The 18893-nt window shown below is 38.3% G+C and overlaps 1 protein-coding gene and 1 long non-coding RNA gene across 4 annotated transcripts in view; both read left to right on the top strand.

Annotated features, from left to right (window-relative positions):
• pik3r3b (phosphoinositide-3-kinase, regulatory subunit 3b (gamma)) overlaps positions 1–18893 on the top strand; it is a 232412-nt gene that overhangs the window by 49753 nt on the left and 163766 nt on the right. The window lies entirely within an intron of this gene.
• LOC113009057 (uncharacterized) lies at positions 3410–5092 on the top strand. The gene is made up of 3 exons (XR_003270111.1): positions 3410–3720; positions 4418–4462; positions 4813–5092. It is a non-coding gene; the product is annotated as an uncharacterized LOC113009057 (long non-coding RNA).

Raw genomic sequence — 18893 nt, 5'->3', positions numbered from 1 at the left:
TGGGATATTGCATTTCGTCATTTTGAGCTGATTGGAGACCAAAGCAGCCAATCAGATTTTTTTGCATCCAAGTCTGTGATTGGCTGGTTTTGTGACACAAATATAACGGTGTACAGAAAGAGTTGAACGCGCACGGGCAGAAATGTTGAGAGCGCGAGCAACACATTGCGAGCAAGCGCAAATTCAAAAACTGAGCGAGAGGGGCTGCTATTGTGCGTGTGTGTGGATAATAGCAAACACTGAAATACATTTTTTGCACGCAGCAATGAATTTTGTTCACTCAAATGTAGCTTTTCTTCGCTCAAAATAAATTTCTCCTCAAAATGCAACACTTGCACCTGCAAATTTTTTTTACATGGCTCAATTTGTTTTTACGTGCGCTCAGAATAGTGGCACAAAAATAACGCCATACTCAGAGATGATCCCTGATGTCATTCTACCACCACATTAACCTATCTGTCATTCCTACTACTTATCCCAGCACTGCTTCACTGTCCTCATATATGCCCTGCACCAGCAGCATACATTCATCACAAAAAATACAAATCTTTCTGACCTTTTCTATTTCTCCACCAAGACTCTCAAATCAGTCATTGCATCTGTAGTACTCTTTCTCAGCTGAAACACTATGGTTTCATCCAGTGTACGTTTCTGGACCATGTTGGTGAAGATGTCTGTACTTACTACTTACTTACTATACATTTCTCAGAGACCCTCTCACGCTCCAAAATTGTGTTAAACAGTCTGGTCAAAAAGTCCATTCTCCTTTCTCCTACACATCTCTATAACACCATATTTATGCAATCTGGATTACTTAACACTTCCTCCAAACTAATGCTCTGCTCTTCCGTTTTCCTTTCTCTCTCATTTTCATTATTCATCAGCTCCTCAAAGTACTCCTTCCACCTTTGCAAAACACTGCCTTCATTAGTTAGCACATTTCCATTTCTGTCATTAATCACCCTAACTTCCCGCCTTTGTCAGTTATATTTTCTTTCTTTCTATTTTTTTCAACCAGCAGGAGTTGTCGTAACAGCAAGGATAGATCCTAACTTCATATTTTTTACTTTGTGTGATTCAACAAATTAGATGATCCATATCCAGAAAAATTCTATGTAGGCAATAAACAGTAGATATGCACAAATTTATTCATGAACCATCTATATTAGTGTTTCACACACAAATCTGGTTATAAATACTTTTAGCTTTTTTGAAATAAAAATTAGAAGACTTCAAATAATCTGTATGAACAAATTATTAGATAACAAATTATTAATAATAATTTAATCTTAAATGAAAGGCTTTCTATAGAGAGTGGAGAGTAACATTCTGTAGAGACAGTCTAATGTTTTATTAATGAAAGAACTCACAGATGAGACATATTTACAGTCTAGGCACTAGTTTTAGTTATTCCACTTTCTTTCTTCTCCTGTGTTTCTGAGGAGTTTTTTTTCCCCCACAGACTTGGTTTAACATCATTGGTTCTGTTGTACTCCAGGGTAAAGCTGAACTGCCCCTGAACTGCCCCTGCCTCATTATGCCAGCTTTGAAACACACACACACAGACACACAATAATGCTTAGCTCATGCAGCCAAGTGATGTGTGTCTCTTTCATATCACTGCTCTTCTATTCCACCATTTTACCCTCATCTTTACTACTTATTCTTTCTTGTGTTGGAGAGAGAAATGCGTCTGCCTGAGCAGATTCTCAGTATATTTTACTGATTTATGGTGAGATGTCCAAAAGTTTCTGGCAAGTTCTTTTATCTGGCAAATACACATTTTTATACAGTTGTGCCCGTGGATGATGATCTTTGCAACTGACAAGCATCAGCGTGAATGTACTGAATTTGATGTGAATCTCATTGACTGTCCTATTTTTTATTATTGAACAAATGAACATGATTCCACAGGGGAAGCAAAACTAAACACACTGAAAATGGAAACACGAGACTGTCAAAATAAAACAGGAAACATAATGACGCGAAGACTGTGACAACAGCTTTACAATATGACATAAAAAACGCAGACATGAAACACATAAGACTAAATTCAAACTCAAATTCAAATTTTATTTGTCACATACACAGTACAACATTTAGTGAAATGCTTGTGTCCGAGCTGTGGACAGGCTGCAGACGTATCTGCGCCATTCCAGGCCTTGGTGTTATCATGGAGGGTCTAGCCAGGACCCTGGGGAGACAGAATGATACACAAGGAGAGGGACATGGAAACGAGGGACAGACATAACTAAAAATCAGACATAGAGGACAAGCGACTTACACAGGAAACAGAAAATAACACATAAAAAGGGAGCATGGATGAAACTTTAAACAAAACCCAAGTAAGACAAACAAATAATAACACTAGAACTTACCATTACTCTAATGCATCATAAGAAGTCAGACATACGAAATAAACTCAAAATGCTATTGTGTGCACCCATTTTTCCATCTGTTGCAAAATTTGGTTAAAGTGGTCATTATCTCAAAATGGATCTCCTGAGTGTCAGTTAATCTGATTGAATAATTAGACAGATATAAAAAAAATACTAAAATAAAATAAAAAATACTAAATTGACAAATTTAAATAACATTAATATGTGCACATCCTGGCAAGAGATCTAGGTTAGAATTTCCCCCAAAAATCAAGATCTCTACTGTGAGTCCAGAGATATTCAGTGGTATTCTGCCCCTGACTGACAGAGCGATTGCCTTGTCTTTGTTAGCTTTCTGCTCCTTACTTGCACTGTTGCACACGTCCATTATTTGAGCAGTCTGACCCCATTTCTCACTTTTCCTCACTCATTACCTCCATCTTTCTGTGCAGCTGTCTCTTTCATTCTTCCCTCCTCTGCTCCATTATTCAGTTCTGCTGTGCTTTCTGTCTTTAACCCAGTTTTGTTGTTTTTCATCATTTAGCCTCGACCTTCCTCTCTGTCACTCTGTCTACTCATTTTCTCTTTACACAGGAAAATCATAAAAAATAGCATACAGTGCTTTCCACCTGTTATATAGATAACATTTAAAATCGAAAGATGCTTTTTGGGGTAGATACATGTTTGTTGCATGGGGTCTCTTTTTCTATATTTGGTTGCATTCATTTGTGAATTTGTCACCCTGCATTTGAAGACCCATGCATCTTGGGCTGTGTGCCTGCTCACTGAGTACATGAGAAATTCAATTACATGCTGTTTCAGAACACACACACACACACACACACACACACACACACACACACACACACACACATACAGAGTATAAACACTTTAAAGCTCTCTGGTTCACCTCCTTCTAGTTGAACTCCTCCTTACTTTTCTTGTTTAATAAAACACCATTCTACTATAGCACTGCCTCTAAAGGAACACTCAAAAAAATGAATGAGGTGGATTGTTCAGTGTATATTAATTATTTATTTTCATTTTACTTAAAATATATGTTTTTGTTAAGTTAACATATGTTTTTCTAATCAAGTCTACGTAATTGTGTCTATTATTCAACGTACATAATACTAATGTGTTACTTGATCGCATAACATTTAAGTTAAGTCAATTAGGATCGATATACCTTGTATATCCACAAGGAGGCAGTAATGCAAAAACAGTTGTAATGAAACCGCGCAGAACAAGAAGGTTTCACGGCTTGTACCTGCTCATGCGCAAGACTTCAAATTTAACTGAAAAAGGCTGTTTTGGCGCCAAGCTACTGTTTCTTTGAGAGGTAAGACCACTTTTTTCTTTGACTATGTTGTGTAGTATCTATATGTCCAGCATGGTTATATTTTGCGTTTGTCTTACAAGACATGTTTTATCGTTTGCGTGCGCTTGTTTTACATTAGTTTTACTGGGTCCTGGACATGCTTATTTTGTGGACTGTGTAAGAAACATTTTTATTGTTTTTTGTTTTATTAAGGGATTAGCTACAGGGGTTCATGGGGTTATTCTTTCAAGGGGTTATTTTTCCATTTGCTTTCTTGGGATTCCTTTTCTGTAATCCGAGAGTCGGAAATATCGAATAGGATAGCAAGGATAGCATAAAGTGACATTTAAAATCCAAAAAGTCAAGGGCGAAAGCCACTGTGACACCATTGTTCTGCTCTATCAGTAATCTGTATTATGTAAAAATGGTCTGTAAATACAGCATGTTTCCTAGCGGAGTTATACATATCAATGTAGTTATAAATTACAGTTTGTGAAAGTACACACTTAATTTTTTTAATAAAATTATTCAAGACATATGAGTGGACAGACAATGGAGGTCGACAGACCTGGTGATAATTGCTTCTATAGAAAGTTAGCACATGGCAGTGTCAATCTCTTGCTTTTCTTCTGAGTAGTATTTTATTTAGTTGTAATTCAAACAATAATTTGCTTCTTGAAATTAAGTAATGAATTTTTTTTTACTTTATAAATCTCAGATCCTGCCTTTACCTGCTCCCTCCTATACTGATGTGGTGTATGTGGTATGTGAACTGTTATAGTTTTAAAAACAAAACTGTTTTATAAGTTAAGTTTTCTTTTGTGACCCATCCCATGCCCCTGTTATTTCTTCTCCACATCTGAACCATGGTAAAGGTTGCAGTTCAAGGGCCTGAGGCATGAAATTCTTTTCAGATCAGCTGTGATCAATATTTTTTGGAACTTGATAAATAACAATAAAAGCTGTAATGGCTCCATTAGCATTTTGTGTAAATGTTTGTGTTAAAATTATAGCTTTAATGAGGTCTTTCTACATTAGTTTTAGTTTGTATATGTGTACATATAGTATGTATATTTACAGTACAGTATGTTGTGTTTGTTGACATATTTTCAGGTGGAAGCAGAATATGTGAGGATTACTACTGCTGCACATGTTCCAAGGCTTTTTACACAACTTGACCAATACACTGACCAGCTCATAAAAGTCTTCAAGAAAAAAGGAGGCGTTGCAGGGAAGAAAATTAGACAAACTTTGGCCCCAGCCACACAGGTGCGTTATTCTGTTGGTAGCAAAATATTATGGCTAATAAGATCATTTTCAAATTTAAACAGCTAGTGTATGGTAGCTGCACAGTGCACTTACATTTATATTAAGCAAGACAAAGTTTGGTACTCAAAATGTTGGAAAATTTAAATTACCTAAACATATGTAAAATCTGATCCCTTGATTTAGGTTAAACCAGAAGTGAATGTTTTTATGTTATGTTTTGAATGCAAAAAAGATGATGTATTAGTTTGTCTTTACCTCCATTATGGACATATATAATGTGGTGGAAACCCTGCCCAACAGGTTAACTATTCATGTCCATGTGATGATTAGTTGGTCTTGTGTACATGTCTATCTGTGCAGTGGCTATGTCATTCATTTTGCGTATAATGTGAGTTTCTGTCATCCTAAAGTATATCTGTTTTCTCTTCCTGTATCTCTGCCACTCTCTACAGAAGGAAACTATTGAAAAGGGGAGGGAGTGTGTCCTCAGGGCACTACCTTTTTTACCTGAATGAAGACCCAAGCATCCTCTTCAAAGAATAATTGGTTGGTAATTTTAGTTTAGTTTTTTATCTGTATTAAACCAAATTTTGAATAACTAATGTTGTTGCATGTTGTAATGTTGTTGTTGTTGTAATTTGCATGGAACCTGTTTAAATGTTTTGGGAAATCTTTTTGTATACCCAAACTATTTATATTTATCGTTGAATCTGTAGTCTGAAATAGTGGCGCACTGGGGTGCATGTTCCTAATATTGTGTTTACGTCATTAAAGGGTAGCTTTGGCCCTTTTTCTTTCTTTTTTTAAAACTGGATGCCATTTTTCTATGTTTTTGTGTCTAAGCTACAGCTGTTCAGAGGGAGCTGGAACAAATTACCCTTGCTATCTTTACCATCGAAAGAGCTGATGCCAGCACTCCTCCAGCCGATGTGGGTATAACCATCTAGTGTGTCCTGCATGACCTGGAAGACCTGGCCTCTGCATGTGCACTCTTAATGGGTGGAATATATGCACTGAATCTCAGTTAACCTCAAGACTGAAAGCTTTCTTTGAAGTACTTCAGAAGCTCTTCCTTCATCTGTATGTCAGCAGACTCTTGACCAAGGTACAGTTGCTCAAGAATACACTGAATGAATAAGCCAACCTTTAATTTGGATGATGAATGTTCTGTCAGATGGACAGAAGTTTTTCGGAGGCTGAATGGGAATAAAATGGTAATTTGTAAATGACAGATAACGGGAAAATTACATTTAAGAGAAATTTAGAACACTTTGAAAAGTTTGTAAACTACTACAATTTGAGAGATTTTACTGTTGTGGGGGGGCTAGTAAGAGACAATCAAAAGTATTGAGATTTAAAGGATTCAATTGAGAGATGATACTGCACCAGAAATGTTGAAGGGTGGTGTGTATATTAGCGTTCAAGGCATATTGTTATGAGGTGGAAATATGTTCATATTCAGTTTGTGTTACATTGCGTGCATTGTAAAGGTAATTGCAATACATACTAAAAATAAGGGTAAGTTAGGAGGTTGATCTGATATCCTCGTGTTGGTGTTGTTCCCAGATCATCATACTAAATGTTGTTCCAGGATCAACATTGCAAGTGACCAATCAGAATGTTGTGACGTCATACTTTTGCGACTTCGGGAAAAACCGGCGTAAAACAAAAAACTGTACTTAAGCTGCGTGAAACCGCCTCTGTCCGCCGATCAACTGACCCTAACCCTAACCGTAACCCTTTAATAAACAGTAAGCAGAATTGATATTGTCCTTGCAACATTGGAATTTCATAAATGCACGAATGGCTTGGCGCGCAAAAGAATAACGTCACAACAATGTGATTGGTCACTTGCAATGTTGAACCTGGAACAACATTTTCATGATGGTCTGGGAACAATACCAACACGAGGATATCAGATCATCCAAGTTGGGAATGCAGGGTGAATGTATATTTTGTGGACTTTTAAAGACGAACAATTGTTTCCATGTTAAAATGTTTACATCTGAAGTTTTTTGCCCAAACACTGGTAAAATAAATGTTGACAGTGGCAAGTGTTAAATGGTTACTGCTGTGCTGTTGCAAAAAAACTGAACGCTGACAAGCTGTTTTATTGTTAGACCATAATGTTGGCATGTTTTGTTAAAGTTTTATTTGGGATGGTGATGTGATTTTCTTTGATTGCTAATATCAGTGGACTATTTATTATTATTATTATTATTATTGTTGTTGTTGTTACATAAATTTTTTTTAAATTGTGGCTGTTGAGGTGGACACTTCACTTTGCATTGTTAAAGGAAAGCACTTCATTGGCATTGTGTTACTGGACTGACCCTGAGCAATCATTGCAAATAGCAACTTTGCTATCCATTTTAGACACTAAAAGAAAAAAACACTCACAGACCTTACTAGCATCACATGTGCATAACTCAAGTGTCATCTTATCAATGTGTTATGTGATCTTCAATGCGTTTTTTTTTCTTCTATTTCTGGTAGATACAGACATTTAATTTAAAGTCTTGATGTTGCATCTGTCTACATACTGTTAATTACTAACCCTAATGAGCTGTTGTGTTTTATTTTGGACTGGGTTTACACTAATGCTCACTGAATGTGTTGGCAATAAAAGAAATTTTAAAAAATAAGTTGGATGTACTTAATTCATTTGTGTGGAACCTGTTGACAAAATAGATTTATGTAAAACTAATTAATAAAGCACAAGGTGGCTGAAAATATAATATTTGAATTAATCTAACTTAAATTTAACATTTTACTGCCACAAATAAGAAATGTGTTGAAGTAACTAATCTAAACTATCTAACCTGAAAATATATCATCTATGTTCATACAACATAACTTGATTTAGTTAGTCTTAAATATGTCTTGTTAATCTTAAGTAGTTTTTTTTTTAATTAGATGAACTAAAGATTTTTGCTTTAAACTAACATAATTCAATTTCGTGGAACCTGTTGACAAAATAATTTTAAAGTCAACGTTTCATTTTTTTGAGTGAATCACTCTCTTTTGTATCCTTTTCTTCTTCAATTCTCCCTTGCCCTCTTATCTAATCTTACCTCCAAGTTGTTTTCTCTATGGGAAATTTTGTTATATATCCCACATATTATATATCTTTAGAGTATTTCGAAAGCCCCCTATGCTCACTTTTTCCTCTCTTCCTTCCAATGCTGCTGTTACTCATGATTGTATTTCTCATTTTCCCCTGTATTCAATTGTAGAAATAATAACCAGACTTGACTTGCTTTTAGAACTGAAAAAGGCAGCAGCAATAAATAAATAAAAACGCTTTGAACCCCATGAGAGCAGTGTCTTTGTGTCTCCCTCACTCACTTATCATTCATTCCACATCTTTCAGTGTTTTTGATCTGTGGGTAATTCCAAAATTAATGCTTGAGTGATTTTTTTTTTTATCATGACCTTCATGGATCTGGGTGGAAACCATCACACTTCCATTCCAGTGAGAGGCTTGATGACAGTGCCGATAGCCCCGTGCTCATGGCAGACAGCAAATCTCCTCAAATCCAGAGTCAGTTAAGGGTGATGTTTCGCTCAAAAGAGTCCAGAAACACAGCTAAAACTCTAAAAACTTGACAGCAGAGAGACAAAGAAAATGAGAAAGATATTAGAAAGGGATTGACATGAGAGAAGATCTTCATGGACTAAAAATGCTCAACTCCTGCTCTCCACAACAGGGCCCATCACTATCAAATACTAGAGTAAGTAAGCGGGAGATGACAGGAGCGTGACGAGGACAGAGGAACTATCGCTTGCTGCAATCACTGTCAGAGTGAGAGTCAGGAATAAAGAATAAAAGTGTCAGAGCCCACTAGATGCAGGGTTAAAATTGCTGTCTTTAAACAGTCACAGAGTGTCAGAGTAGTATTTGTCTTCTAAAGGCCTTTTTTCACTTCTTTTCTAGCTTCTGCCTTTTACTTCACAGTCTCAAAGTTGTGGAAATAACCACAATAAATTATAGTGTTTTAGGAGTAATTAGTATTCTTTTACTTTATTCTTTTTATATAATAGATGCTTCTTTTTAATACAGATTTATATTTTGGATATTATTTTTATTTTAATGTACTAAATATATTCTGTTATTAAATTCTGTTGTCACATCAAATGATTCTCATAGGAAAGACGTGTGGTTGTCTCAGCATGTTTGTTTTGTGTTTATTATTATTTTCAGAAATAAATGAACAAAAAAGTGAAACTCTAGTAGCTGAATGTTTTGTCAGAAACTGTTAACACAATATAACTTGCATCCATGCATTTTCTTTGCTTACTGCCTGTACACCATGGATCGATTGCCAGTCACTACCAATACAAGTTACACTTTCAAGGTACACACAGTGAGCCCACAGGTACAGAGATAACATACAAACTACAGAGAGGTCCAGGCATTTCTATAAACCATTCAGAACACAGTTTGTTTCCTTGGACTCTTTAGACAAAGAAATCTGCCCAATCCAGCATTAAAAAACAAGCAGGGCCCAACCAGACCAGCAGCTTGTCAAACTGGTGCATTGAATAAGCAAACTGTTAGACTTCATTTATCTTGTGTTAGTCTACACAGAACTTTATAGACTAATGTCTGTGGAGGTTCTCAGTCATCCAGGTCATTGTAGTCTAACGAGCTTGGAAAGAAAAGCATCTGGACTTCTTTAAGTTGCTTAAAGACGTTTCGTGTCTCATCTAAGAAGCTTCTTCAGTTCTAAGGTCAAATGGTGAAGACTGCCAAATTTAAGCCCTGTGGGAGTGTCCCACAGAGGGACAATGTCAAGGTAGACTAATCTTCAAACTAATCTGTCTTCATGTCTAGAACTAGTGAGACTGGTCTATTACTCCAATCTCCAGTATAGCAACCAATTTGTTTTGAATCACTTTTTTGTCTTCAGGTAACCTGTAGGGCTGTGAATACACCGTCACACCTGGGAAAGTTTCAGTGTGGTGTCATAGAGGGTGGTATGGCCTGGCAGTGAAGAGAGCAAATTGCTCTCTGGGCTGGCGTTTCATAGCCACCTAAAAGGTGTGAGGCGGAGATATCAAAAATGTTTTGAATTTGGCACGTCAGGCCTCAACTTTGTGTAGCAATTCAATTCAATAAAATTTTATTTATTTAGTGCCAAATCACAACAGCAGTCACCTCAAGGTGCTTTATATTGTACAGTAGATACAGAGAAAAACCCAACAATCATATGACCCCCTATGAGGAAGCACTTTGGCGACAGTGGGAAGGAAAAAAATTCCTTTTAACAGGAAGAAACCTTTCGGCAGAACCAGGCTCAGGGAGGAGCGGGGCCATCTGCTGCGACCGGTTGGGGTGAGAGAAGGAAAACAGGATGAAAGACATGCTGTGGAAGAGAGACAGCACCACCTCATAATCCACATTTCCCACTTACCATACAACCACAAAGAGTCCTTGCCAATTGATGACTTTGAGTTAGAAGAAGGAAGTATTACAAGTCCTTTGGCTCCTGGTGTGAATTGTCTGTGTCTAACCCCTCTGTTAGGTACTGCTGATGTTCCAGGGCCTGGAGCAAATTCTCCTTTGATGATTTTACCAGTGTGTGAAATTTTGTGCTCTGGTCCAGTACGCACTGAATATTGTTTTTACCTGGACTTGGACCTTCCTCCCAGCTGTCTTTAAGAACATCCCTCTTATGGTTTCCTGCCAGACAGCACTTTGAAGGGAGAAATCAACAATATTCAACATTTGGACACCACGGCTCCAGCTGCTAGGCCCAAGGCTGGAGCCCACCAAAACAACTCCCTGATAACGACTGTGTGATGACTATTCTTCCCGTTCCCATGAAGGCCACCTGGGTTGGCTGGCAGACTGTTTACTTAGACTGATAGAGCGAAGGACACTGTCTCCGCTGAACTATGGACACGCACACACATACACATACACTTACACTGATAGGCACTCACTCATCCCCCCTCCCTTTCCAACGCCTTCGATGCTTGTTTCCGGCGAGGGAACACGGCGGGTCTGTGTGCCGCGCTGGAATGATAACACCTGCGTGGTGTGCTTGGACCAAGTCAGCAGAGTCCAGCTGTTGCCAGTAAGGTTACACAGGGTTCTTTTTATGTACTTCTGAACTGCAAGCATCATGGTTTTCGTGGAGTATGAAGTAAATCATGGTCATTTATAGTGGCTTTTAGCTTAGAAGACTGTCCTCAATACATAACTACAAGGACTTGAGAATGACTCAACAATGAACTATAGCTTCATCTTACTTTACATTAAGGACTTTTGGCTATTTTTGCAATGTAACTCACTGAAGAATGATATCTCTTCATGCCTGCGATGCTGCTTGAAAAGTTATGTAATATCTTTCCCATTCCTTTCTCTATCCTAAAAGCTCTCTTCATGTAATCTCTTCCTCTCCAATACACGCACACACACACACAGAGACAGACAAACAAACACTTTGTCAGTGCAGCTTTGGTGGCTGAAAGCTTTTTTCTGAATCTTGCTGCACCAGTAGCGCATTTTCCCTCTCAAAGAAGAACGTGGCTGCCACAAAAGATCAAACACACTGGCTCATTCCTGCAACGCTGGCAAGAAGCCAGTGGTGGGTGGTGGTCTGGTGGGGGTTTTGGAGGACACGAAACAGCCTGGTAGTATCCAGGCATAAGACTGGTATAAAAATGTGTGTCTGTGCAGTGTTGAGCTTTAAGCCTGCAGGAGAGAATGCCACAATGATTAGGATTGCAGTTTAAATTTAGAAATGTAGAAATGGGGAACCTGCTCCCTGGTGGTTCGTAGTTTTTTCATTCGGCTGAAACCAAAGCAGATAACTTCCAAAAATGGTACAGAGGGGCTGTGGCCCAGTTTCAGGGATTTAATCACAGACACAGCTATGCATGTTGCTGAATTCAACACAGGGATTTTGGGGGTGGGTTGGAAGAAGAATTATTGAAGTCTGGGAGCAATGAAAGTGAGAAAAAAAAATCAAAGACAAACTCAAGTGTGAGAAACCAGGGCAAAGCAACACAGAATCTTAATTGTCACAGTTAGTACTATCCCCACTTGTCTTCTTTGGATACGCTTTGCTGGGCTTTAGAATTGGGGAACCTATACATAAGCTTGTCTTTACTGTCTTTTATTTAGTTTTACTTCCCCCCTTTCTTAATAATAATATATTACTTTAATTTATATTGTAAAAGGTAAGAATTCTCCAATAATACAGAGAAAACAGAGACAACCCCAACAATCAGATGACCCCCTATAAGCAAGACAGTGGGAAGGAAAAGCTCCCTTTTAACAGGAAGAAACCTCTGTGATCAGAGTTATTTTCTAATAGTTTTTTATTTTTCATTTAATTCTCATTTTAGTTTGTTGTCAGTTTATTTTCTGTAAGTTACCCAGACAATATTTAGTTTTCAGTTAAAAAGTTTCAGTCTTGTTTTAATGTCAGTTTTAGTTTTTTTTTTAGTTTAGTTTAGTTTTTTTTTATTGTTACCATATGGAGAGCTTATGCCATGTGTGGAGGTTTGGGAGAATTAGCACAGGTGTAAACAATAAAAACAAACACTTTTTGACATACTTTTTGAAAGCAGTTGACTCGTAGTCCTGTAGACATTCAGAGTCTCAGGCAGTTGTGGCAGTTGTCATTGTCACGGAGCAACAAACATGCATACATAGATACACAGGCAACACCTGAAGTTGGTAATTCCCATCTGTTCATTGTGATAGTATGGTATTAGCACAGAGCTAAACCTTAGAAAATCCTGGTTTATCGCATCCCACATTATCCTCAAGTGCACACAGATGTTTAGACAGACACAGCAGTCACTGCAATTGTCTTCAGTGGAGGTAAGATCTGGGGGTGGGGGATCAAGTCAGCTCGGTGGTTTATGTTTCTAACCACATAACATAGATATCAATAAATACTGGACGCTAATAAATAACATTAAAAAAAGGAAAGTAATAAAGGCTGTTGTAAAAACCACGGCACTCATCAAAATAGCAAAACAAACACACAAAAACATTTTCTTCTACTATATTTGGCAGATATTTCTCACGTAAAGCATACCAATGAAAAAAGGAGGATTATATCCTCAAATCCAAAATACAATTATAATTTGCAATATTTTTGCAGGAAATGTTATATATCGATACTAATACTTTTAGTCTTGGAAAATACATTCATTCACCAAAAGCAAATGATGCAGAAAAATATTTTAGTCTACAACCAAATTGTGATTATATCGCTGCAAAGACTCAACATTCTCGACATTGAGCAGCTGTTGCAGCAATGTTCACTAACAATGGAGGCATTAAATCAGTCAGCACAGGATTGTGTTTTTGTGTTCATCGGGAATTGCCAGACGGAGACGGTGAATGAGTTAAGCTTTTCAAAAGTAAACTAATCTGGTTTTTAATTAGCCAGGCACAACGTTAAGCTGAAGATAATTTCACTATCATTTCTTGAACCCCCCTCAATTAATTAGTTACCTGCCCCTCTTTTTAAATTTTCTAATCTAATAAATATTTGCAGTCTGTAGTTTTGCTTAGTGATGGCAGAAGCATTTAATCACACACACAGACACAGAGCTCAAAGGTGACATGATATTGTCCAGTTTTCTGTTTAATGCAGCTTAGCTCAGATCAGCTTTCTGCTGTTGCTTTTTAAATTGGATTAATGATTGAAAGAAGTTCTATTTATAAAAACTGCTGATGCAGGTCATGGGCTGACAGTGCAATGCTCAAATCCTACATTCCCACCTTCCCTGGAGTATGTCACAGTCTGATGGCTTCCTATACAGGTGGGGGTAGCACTGATTAGATACCATTAAGGTAACTACAGCTAACATCTATTGACCGCAGGCCAACTGTAATGCTAGGTTTTCTCCTCTATTTATGTGTGTGTGTGTGTGTTTGTATGATAGATGGGGGGATTAAATGTCTTCACATAGCCATATTGTTGGGACCCACCTCCATGTTTTGGTTTTGCTATAAAGACGCCAACTAAGGTTAAGACAAACTTTAAGATGTTTTGTAGCTAAATTTAGTAATAGTGAAATTCATGTTTATCAGGTGATTTAAATACACCACAATATATATCGGTCTGACAGAGACAAATCAGGAGAATATTATTATCATTATTATTCCATTTCTTTAACTAATTTATTAATTAATTGTAACGCCAGGCTGCACCTATTTTTCAACGTCTGCTCAATGTCTAGTGTAAACGTCCATAGGACCTCCGTGTATGGGCTATTTATAGTCTAAATGTGGTTGTTGTGGACGTCTTTTCAAAGTCAAACTTACACTCATTTTAGATGTCGTCTTTATAATGGTTTTACATCTATAGGCTCTGTAATCCCATGTCTTCAGAGGGTGGAGGGCGCATGTTTTCTTTACAGAAATAGTTATGTGTTAAAGAATAATGCACCCAGTCCAAACTTCAAATGTTGAACATTGCATTCAAAGAGAAGAATATGATGAGAGAAATAATAATAATGGATTGGATTTATATAGCGCTTTTCAAGGCACCCAAAGTGCTGTACAATACCACTATTCATTCACACACTGGTGGAGGCAAGCTACGGTTGTAGCCACAGCTGCCCTGGGGCAGACTGACAGAAGCGAGGCTGCCATATCGCGCCATCGGCCCCTCTGGCCAACACCAGTAGGCGGGAGGGTAAAGTGTCTTGCCCAAGGACACAACGACCAGGACAGAGAGCCCGGGGATCTAACCGGTGACCTTCCGGTTACAGATCCGCTTCCCAACCCCCTGAGCCATGGTCGCCCCGCTACGTTTATGTTAAATAACAATTTAACATAAACCAGTGACACACACAGTGATAATGGCCGAAACACCCGATGAATCCAAGGTCCACTACTGACGATGTGTCCCAAATTTTAAAATGATAATCTAGATCAGATCTCTAATCCCTAAACCTAACCAAGGAAGGAAAATGGCAGATTAGCCTGGGTAAAAGACCGAAAGTTGAGGCACACGACGCTGTGTGCTGCTGGCAATATTTCTGGGCTGCCTTTCCTCATAACAGCCATCCCTCAAGAGTCTCTCCATCTAAAGCAATGCATTATCAGGGACCATAACATGTAGTCCTTTTTACTGAATCGGATTGAAGTCTAGGTTGTGTCATGGTTGGACATCCAAATTGTGGACTAAGTTTGGACATCATGTAGGTGTCCAGAATTGGTCATGGACCACCTGACCCAATATAGATATGATCTGCATGTCTATCCGACATCCATTGTTTAGTGGGTATTCTCTTCGACAATACACACTGCCTGAATCAAACTGTGTGATTTGCCTTCAGTTGATGTAGATCAGATGTAGATAAAATCAGGCCTGATTCTGAGTTATCTACATCAGCGTGGAACACATTTGCATAATATACACATTGTGAAGCTTGTTGCTCTTTTTAGTTACTTTCCTTAAGGCCAAGTCTAAAAGGCCAAATCTAAAAGACTTGGCCTTGAATGAAGTACACAAATGCTGTATTTTTGGCATGAAGTTTAAACACCAGTTTTCATACACTCCTGGCATCTAAGGAACTGATGATCTAGTTGATTAGTATTAGTTTTGATGGCAACAACCTTACAATAACTGCACATTCCTTGGTGATGGCTTCTTAATAGGGTTATTTGGCTAATTAGTTTTGATCATTTGCCAAGGTTTCACAATAATCTCAAAACAGCAGTAGAACTACTTTTGACTGTCCTTTGCCACAACACATATCTCTGCATGTTTTGATTTTTACACCAGATGTCCTTCCTGATATAACCCCAAAGAGAGTTTTGTCTCCTGCTGGAATCTGAAACTAATATAATGTGCTTTTATGTTGCCATGTGTTCTATAGTTACACTTCATTAACAAAATGTGATTTTTCTTTTCTTTTTTTAAATTAATTTATTTTTTGATGGCATGGTGGGGCAGTGGTTAGCACTGTTGTCTCAAAGCAAGAATGTGCTTGATTCAAATCCACCATCTGGCACAGCCCTTTCTGTGTGGAGTTTGTATTTTCTCTGTGGGTACTGTGGCTTCCTCCCACAGTACAAAGAGACAGTAAGTGGGCTTAGATTAACTCATAAATTGCCCAAAGGTGGGAGTGTAATAGGTTGTCCATCTTTCTGTGTTAGCCCTGTGGTGGACTTGTGAGCTATACAAGGTATATCCCATCTATTCCCCTATACCTGTTGGGATAGCCTCCACTCCCTTTTTATTCTTAGACAATGAAAATTCCTGGTTCCTGGAATAGGACTTTCTTGCTGAGCCTAGACCCGAGCAGCTTAGCTGCTTACCAGAAGAGCTTGAATAGAAAACAACTGAACTTCCTTAAGTTTTTTAAACATATTTCATGTATCATCCAGGAGGCTTCTTCAGTTCTAAAATCAAAAGGTGGAGAACACCAGTTTATTAAAACATATAGTCAAGATTGTCCCTTAGTGACACTTAATCATTTCCATCATCACATGAGAAATTTGAATCCATGAATGCATTTTGCATTCATGGATTTGTGACTTCAGCTCGTTGTTGCTCCTTCCAAGTTGGAAAGCACCGCAATCTTACTTTCGTGGCTCAAGAGTTTGGAGTTCGCCTTGTAATCAGAAGCCCCAGCTTGGACAGTCTCAGTTGCTTTCTTTTCTTTCTTTTTTTATCTTCACCCGTTGCCTACTGGTGGTGGTCAGAGGGCCCGGTGGCACCAGTGTCTGGCAGCCTCGCCTCTGTCAGTGCGCCCCAGGGTGGCTGTGGCTACAATGTAGCTTGCCATCACCAGTGTGTGAATGTGTGTGTGAATGGGTGGATGACTGCATATGTAAAGTGCTTTGGGGTCCTTAGGGACTAGTAGCGACTAGAAATTTCAGTCTGCCTTTAAGCCACGGCACAGCACTGAAACGGCCTTGCTTAGAGTTCTCAATGACCTATTTGTAAGCACTGACTCTGGACGCTCTGTGGTCCTGGTTTTATTGGACCTTTCCTCTGCTTTTGATATGGTTGATCATAACATTCTTCTACTAAGACTTGAGCATACTGTGGGTTTAAGAGGCACTGCCCTCAACTGGTTTAAATCTTATCTTGCTGACAGGTCTTTTTCGGTTAATTTGGGTAACTTCTCATCTTCCTCGGTACCTGTACGCTGTGGTGTGCCTCAAGGATCTGTATTAGGCCCTATTCTCTTTTCGCTATATCTGCTCCCTCTTGGAGCAATTTTTGAGAAGTATAATATTGCCTTTCATTGCTATGCTGATGATATACAGATTTATTTTGAGATTACTGACGATCTTGCTATGTCTTTTCACTATTTTCGTGAATGCATGCGTGAGGTTAAAGGCTGGTTCAAGAGTAATTCTCTTGTCCTGAACGAAAAGAAAACGGAGATCGTGGTGTTTGATAGTAAAATCCCCCGCGACCAACTGTGTACTGCTCTGATGCCTTTTGCTAGCTCTCCTTCTGATTATGCCAGTAATTTGGGCATACTACTGGATAGCTCGCTTAAATTTGACAAGCAAGTGTCTGCTGTTGTGAGGTCTAGTTTTAATCAGCTGCGCCTCATTTCTAAGCCTAAGCGCTATATTCCGCACATTGACCTGGAAAAACTAATTCACGCATTCGTGACTTCCAGGTTGGACTACTGCAACTCTCTTTACATTGGCCTTTCCTCCACCCTTCTCGTTAGATTGCAGACTGTCCAGAATGAGGCGGCACACCTTTTGACAGGTAGCGTGGAAGTTTTCTTCCATCACTCCTGTTCTTGCTGGCTTGCACTGGCTTCCAATTAAATACCGTATTCAATTTAAAATATTACTTTTCACCTACAAAACCATTAATAATTTGGCACCGAGCTACCTCAATGAGCTTCTCAGGTTACACACTCCTGTCAGAGCACTTAGATCTGCTACCCAAATTCTTCTGGAGCAGCCTCGTTCTCGGCTGAAGTCTCGCGGTGACCGCGCGTTTGCTGTAGCTGCCCCGGTCTTATGGAACAACCTTCCTGTTGCTATCCGGGCGTCTGACTCTATGCCACTGTTTAAATCACGGCTGAAGACTTATTTGTATAATCTTGCCTTTCCACCTAGTTAACACTTGGTGTGCGTTGGTACATTTTTATCCGTTATGCTTGTGAACTACTTTTATATCTTATGATTGTCAAGGTTTTTATAATTGATACGTGCCGGGTACTTTCTCTTTTCCCTCCCTTCTCCTTTTTTCTATTTTATTTTTGTCCAGCACCTTGGTATACCCTTAGTTTTTTAATGTGCTTTATAAATAAAGTTTTTTATTATTATTATTATTAGTAAAGTGCTATACAAATACAGGCCATTTACCATTTACTTCATCGAGTAAAGCTTCTATCACAGCCATATGTAGAGTTGTGTAATTTTACAACACAGCACATCACCATTATGATGAGTTTAATGTCCACAGTTTGACTTCCAAACCATATTTTTCCATATATTACTCTACATTATCAGCTCTTACTTGCATGAACAGCATTCTCATAATGCATGGCACTGGTGATGTCATGATCTCAAGCTGTATATAGTTAACTGCATTTTTTAACTGCCTACAAGGTATTGAACAAAAATCTGCTGTTGTCACATCTCTCTCTCTTATTGTTATTAAACCAGGTCTTTCTTATTAATATTCAGGAATGAATCAGTATGTCTCCTAAATGATTCTTCATCTTTGATGTTATTTTCTGACATTTAAAAGATGTGATGAGGGTATACCATGTGCAGTGTTGGGGAGTAACGGAATACATGTACCAGCATTACATATTTAAAATACAAAGTATGAGCAACTGTATTCCATTACAGTTACCGTTTAAAAAGGTGGTATTCAGAATACAGTTACTTTGTTGAAATAAATGGATTACATGGCGGTTATTTCCAGTTTCATATGTTAGGCTATGCCCTATTTTTG

The sequence above is a fragment of the Astatotilapia calliptera genome, chromosome 17 (genome assembly GCF_900246225.1).
Source record: "Astatotilapia calliptera chromosome 17, fAstCal1.2, whole genome shotgun sequence".
NCBI classification, from domain to species: Eukaryota; Metazoa; Chordata; class Actinopteri; order Cichliformes; family Cichlidae; genus Astatotilapia; species Astatotilapia calliptera.
Note: the sequence above shows the minus strand (reverse complement) of the source record. Positions and strands in the feature narration are given on the sequence as shown.